Raw genomic sequence first — 6,183 nt, 5'->3', positions numbered from 1 at the left:
CGGCCATGTCCGAGGCACTGGCTTAAGCACTGGATAAACACAAATAAGATAATTTCCCTGCCCTTAAAAACTGTTTTGTCTACTGAGGGAGGAATTCCAGTTAACTACAAGCTATAAGAAGGATGGAAAATACTGTGTTGAAGAATGCTATATGATAGCAAAAGAGGAGCACTGAATACCTGGGAAAGCTGGAAATGTGTCATGGAAGGATTCCCAGAGGGTATAGGGAGTTTGTTGAGAGGATAAATGGAGAAGGGAGTTCCGTTAAAACAGAATGATCTGCAGAAGGGCAGGAATATATCGCAAGCACAATATTGTGTTTCCTAAGATATGTGGGTGACTGAATGTTGTATCCAAGATGATTTTAGGGCCAAGCATTAAATAATACTGAATAAAATAGTGGAAGTAATTTCCCCATCAACTCCCCCTCAATCCTGGCTAACTCAGGGAATAAATCTTTCTGTGTTTCTCAAATATATTTTCAACTCTTTACCACTTACAGCTCTCCCTTTTTGTCAAACAGAGAATAGTCTTACAGGTCAGAGAGTTTAGAAGGCAACAGCAGCTTATTAGAACTTAATAACTTTGTTTCTTTTTAAATTATATTTACTCTTACAGTTTTATGTGAATAATGGCAACTGATCGCAGTTTTCCATTCGCAGCATTGATACAAAGTTTTAGTTGAAATGACTTTATTTTCATTAAAAATGCAGTCAATTAAAAATAAACAATATGCAAAAAATAATACAAGTGGTACATGAATATGTCAGTAATCACAAAGTTGATATGCCAATGACTCGGGTTTCATAAACACTGGTATGGTGTACTTGGGAAAAAGAAAATCGTAAGACCAGAGTGAAGAATGAGGGTGGGAGACAAGTGACAATTATTTGGTGAAGCCAGCCTGTAAAGGGCCTCTTATGTCAGAGGTAAAGGGTTATAACCAGAAGACTGGCACAATAAAGTTTACAAGTCAGAGAGAATCTTCTAGCAGAATATAAAGGATGGCCCAGAGGATATGAAGGAAGCAACTCCTTGAGGAGGCTAGTGGGGTCTAGTGAGAGATGATATGAATATGAACAAGAGCTGGAGCTATGGGTCTGTAAAGGAAGGGGTGGATATATTTGACTTATCAGTGGTATAATCACCACCGTCACCAATTAGGTGTGAAGCAAAAAATCCATAATATTGCTCAGGTCTGACTTGATCAGTGGGTGACAAGTGGCTCTATTAACCAGGTAATGGGTTATTTCCCCTTAGTTGCTCCTTTGTTCAGTAATCAACACGATTTTGACCCTGAGTGGAACCCAGTATCTCACTGACTCTGAGTTAACACCTCAACAGAAAGGATCTAAGGTCCTTCCTTTCACAGTTCTGGCTAGAGATCTAACACCTCAGACATTTAGAACAGAGTCCAAAATGTGTGGTGGAGTTATCGTCTTTTCGTGCTGTGAAAGAGATGTTTTGGTCAAGGAAAGCATGGAAAAGATGTAACGTCATATGACCCTGCCCTAGAAATTTCTAAAGGGTCCTAAATTTCTAAACTCATCAGGGAGAACTTCCTAGTTGGATAAAATTACTTTAAATACTCTCTAAATCTTGTAATTTCTGACTAAGTTTCTGTTCAAATTATGAAGTTGTATGGACTTCAGGTTTTTGAAATTAGAGATATCGGAAAGAGCAGGAAAATAATCTAAACTAAGGAGTTACTAAGGGAGGCTTTTGCTACCTAAAAAGATTATTCTGAAGGGAGGATGGAATCTTTATGCCCTTTGTGTAAGGACAGAATCACCTCATAATTAGAAAGAACCTGGTACAGGGAATTGAGGAGGTCAGAGTAAATGGCTTTCATTCACAACATTTTATCTCTTTCTTATTCTTCACAGTGGAGAAAGTCTGGAATCAAAGGGGAGATTGTCTGTGTTGTTACTTTATTAGCTGCAATGGTACATGACCAGGAAGCCTTTTTCTCTGAAGAAGATGAAAACCCCTTTAGGCTCAACTGCAAGAAAGTAGGAGGGCTCTAGATATCTACCGTCTCCTGAAATCCCCACACCATAAGAAGCTTTCTAAGCATCTCATGTCTAGAGAAGGGTTCCAGGTAAGACAGAAAGGAATCACTTGAAGCAAGTTAGGGACTAGAAGACAAGTGTTAGCCTAACCCACGATGATAAAAATTGAAAAATTGCAAAGTTTACATCTAGATTATTTCCTTAAAAAAATAGAAAATGTTCTTTTAGGGTGAGCTAGAGTTATGACTGTTTTCAATTAAAATATATTTTTATTTAGTTTTGGAACAATGGATGGAAAATTATATTACACTTATTTGCCATTAACAATTCCTATACCACAAGCACAGTGATTGACATCATGAGGCTAAGTTATTTAATACCCTTGACATAGGATGAACTTTTAAAGGATTGAGTCCAAGTTAGGGAAATATATAAATTGTCACTTGCTCTATACTCAAGATGAGAAAAAAAGAATCCTGTTTTATGCATGAAGTGAAGAACAAGTGGTACCTGAAGAATTATTGAACTGCATTTGTGAGGTTTCTTATGCTTAGGAGTTAACCTGAGACCTGACTCCTCTAATTTTGTCACTCTGCAGAACTTTGCTGGGATTGTAGCTTCAGAGAAATGAAATATGTTTGAACATCCTGGGTACAAACTAATACAAGCAGGTCTGCAGAGATATACTACATGTAGGATCATTTTTGTTGATTTTACTAGATGTTTGGAATAAAGACTGAAGGTGGTATTATGAAAACTCTACAGAGTCATGTTTTAATAAATTTTTGTGAAATTCTAATGAAACATTAATAATCCATTAAATATTAGAGGGTGATAGTGAGATGCTGTGGCTGCTATGAAGCAAACTTACTAAAGCTGCAACTTTAAATGCTGTTTGGTAATTACGCTTCTCAACATACAGTTGTTATTAAAAAGGAATCGCTTACTAGCACTGAATTGGAGAAATGATAAAATGTTTATTTGATCAGTTGGTGCAATGTAGAGCATGTCATTTGGAACCGAGAAACTTGAATTCCCAAACTCAGGGAACTGGAGCAGAAGGAGAAGGCAGCATTTGAATATTCACTACAGGTTAGACATTTCTGGTATTCTTATATGTGTTCAGATTTAATCCTCATCACATCACAGCCCTGTAGTCAGAGATCAGGAAATAAGATTATTCTCCAAAGTCACAAAGTTTCTAAGTGATGAGGACAGTGCTCTGACTGCAAAACTCTCCTCCTTTTCACTATAGGATGCTACCTACATATTAAAATTGTGAATTTCTTCTTATGGCTACACTTCATTTCCTTAGAAAGCTAAATTTAGGGAGAGGTGCATAGAGTCGCTAAGCCAAGCAAATTGGTTTCTGAATAATTCTAAACCAAAGCCAGAGGGCTTGTATTCTTCCAAAGAGAAGTTTTGTTAGATGTAACTTAGACTGTACATGTAAAGAAGGGCTAAAAATGAAAACCTTTTTTGTGTTTGAGGCAGGGGAGAGAAGGAACACAATAGAAAGAAATAGAATTTGTAGTCAGAAAACCTGAGTACAATTATTATCCTGCAGCTCACGAGATGTGCAACTCCAAGAGAGATTTTTAACTATCCTGAGTCTAAATTTTCCTCATCATTTATTATATCATGAGATAAACAAAATAAAAGGGATAAAGGATTTTAAGCCATAAAATATGATAAAATGTGATTTTTATTTAATAGTTCATTTGTCTCTATGTTAGCAAACCTATACATAAACCATTAAAGATGTCTAAATTTACAGAGAGAATTCTTCAGCCTTTTTGGCATGCCACGGGTTGGGAAGAGATATCTTTTCTTATAACCAATTCTCTTCCGATAAGTGCATCTGAAGGAAAAGGGTTTGAAAAAGATCCTGGGTGAAACTATTGTCCCATTCTCTGTCTTTTCTTCGGGAATCACTGGTTTCCTTCTCCTGGTCTGCTTTTAAAAAGATCGGATAGACCATGACAAGTTTCCCCCAGGAAACAAAAATTTATTTTCCTATCCTCCCTGTGGATAATGTTTTGAGGCTCAATTGAAGTTCAAAATCAATAGCTATCCAGAGAGGTTCGACAATTGCAGTACTAGGATGTCAACAGGAACCTAAACATATCTGCAAGAGAGGATGTGACTACCCTATTTAACAACCTTAAAGGTTAGAAATATTGTAGCTTCCTACAGCAATAGGAGAGTTTGTTTTTCAGAAGTTGAAGGTATTTCTACTTTCTACCAAATTAATCTTTCGGAATAATTGTTTCCATCAATGTATTTTATTAAGTCAGTCTCAGAGAGGACAAGCCAGAGACATGATGCAAAGTAATTCATATAAGCTCATTCAAACTTTCCATTCCTTCCAGCATCTTAAGTCCCTAGATTCAGCCCTGCCTCACTTAACCTCAAATTCCAGACATCAAGTTCCTTTGTCATTTATCATCAGAACAGACAGCAAAGAAATACAGTGATCACAAAGACAGTAGGTTGGAAAGACAGGTGGCTTGCTAGTTTGCAGAGCTGGCCAGGGTTTGACAATCAAGAGTCGACATGGTTTCAACCATGGAGTTCAGAGACTTGTAATAATTATTCATATATTCAATTTAGCTGTATGGAAGTCTTCACTCTTTCCATATACCTCTCTCTCCTTCATGTCAACACTTCTGCCTCAAAAACCTGTATTTTAAGTAAACAATTTTAACCTAAATTACTAAGATAGTTGCTTATAATGTTCAATTTGAGGGATGGCAAAAGCCTCAGCATCGACTGAGGAGAGTGTCTCAGTCTTTAACTTCTAAATATTCAGGACTGATCTGCGTGACTGGAGTGACTGGAGGGCTTAATAACTATTGGACAAGTGAAAGAATTTGGTGGCTTCAAAACAGTGTTTGTTTGAAATTTTTGTCTTTGTGTGTTTGTGTGTGTGTGTGTGTGTATGTGTGTGTGTGTGTGTGTGTGTGTGTGTGTGTGTGTGTGTGTGTGTGTGTGTGAGAGAGAGAGAGAGAGAGAGAGAGAGAGAGAGCTCTAAGTTGACAAAAATGTGAAGATTCTGAACGGCTTTGAAAATTTAGTCATATCAGCTGGGCTTGGTGGTGCTCAGCCTGTAATCCTGCGCCTTGGGAGGTTGAGGTGAGTGGATTGCCTGAGCCCGCGGGTTAGAGACCTGCCTGGGCAACTTGACAAGACCTCATCTCTATAATAAATCAAAAATTTGCTGGGCATGGTAGTGCGTGCCTGTAGTTCCAGCTACTTGAAAGGTTGAGGCAGAAGGATCGCGGGAGCCCAGCAGGTCGATGTTGCGGTGGCTGGAAGCGGCCACTGCACTCCAGTCTGGGCAACAGAGTGAGACTCCAACTCAAAAAAAAAAAAAAAAGAAAATTTAGTCATACAAATAGTAAAACCTAACTCAGTCAAAAGCCACAATTTAAATCTCCTGGACATTCAGGCTGTTTGGAAAAGATACTAGTGGAGCTGTTACTGGGTAATAAGAATTGTGGGCATAGATGGAGGTGGACTTGGATGGGAAGCCTTCAGTTACCCCCAACTCCAAAGCAGGCCCCTGAAACCTGGAGGATTGCTGACCTCTGCTCCATACACTCCAGAAGCTCCCAACCTATCCAGAATAATGGGCAAAATGCTTGAAATATATAAAATGTATCATGCAAATATCTATTTGTTAAAATATGGCTTTTTCAGTCAGGAAAAGTAATATCCTCATTTCTATGACTGAGGTTTAGAATGTGAGAAATTTCTCATGCATAGGCCCTTCCCTGAGCAGTTAGATGGATAGTAATTCAATCTGTTTTATTGATAGAATGAGGGAAATGAACCCAATTTAGCCTTATCCTCTTTTTAAACTGTGAATTGATGAACTGGAGGCCTGATGGAACGTCAAATAGCTGAAGCTATAAGGAAGCTTAGTGTGGCCTGGTTCTAACAGGTTGCCTTTTAGGCTATTGTTGCCATTGGACTATTTGAGCCATGTCATCACTTTTTTCCCTTTCTTAATTGAATGGAACTGGCACGCTGACATTTCCATTAGTCTGAAGAAGTTTCTGACTGTCACTACAGGACATAGCAACAACCAGGATCCAGGCAGTTATGCCCCACATGTTCTGTCTGATATGATGTTGTGGTTCATATCACAATATCATATAATGCAGCC

Source organism: Carlito syrichta, unplaced genomic scaffold (genome assembly GCF_000164805.1).
Source record: "Carlito syrichta isolate Samal-C Ts95f unplaced genomic scaffold, Tarsius_syrichta-2.0.1 Scaffold301641, whole genome shotgun sequence".
In the NCBI taxonomy this organism is placed as follows: domain Eukaryota; kingdom Metazoa; phylum Chordata; class Mammalia; order Primates; family Tarsiidae; genus Carlito; species Carlito syrichta.
Note: the sequence above shows the minus strand (reverse complement) of the source record.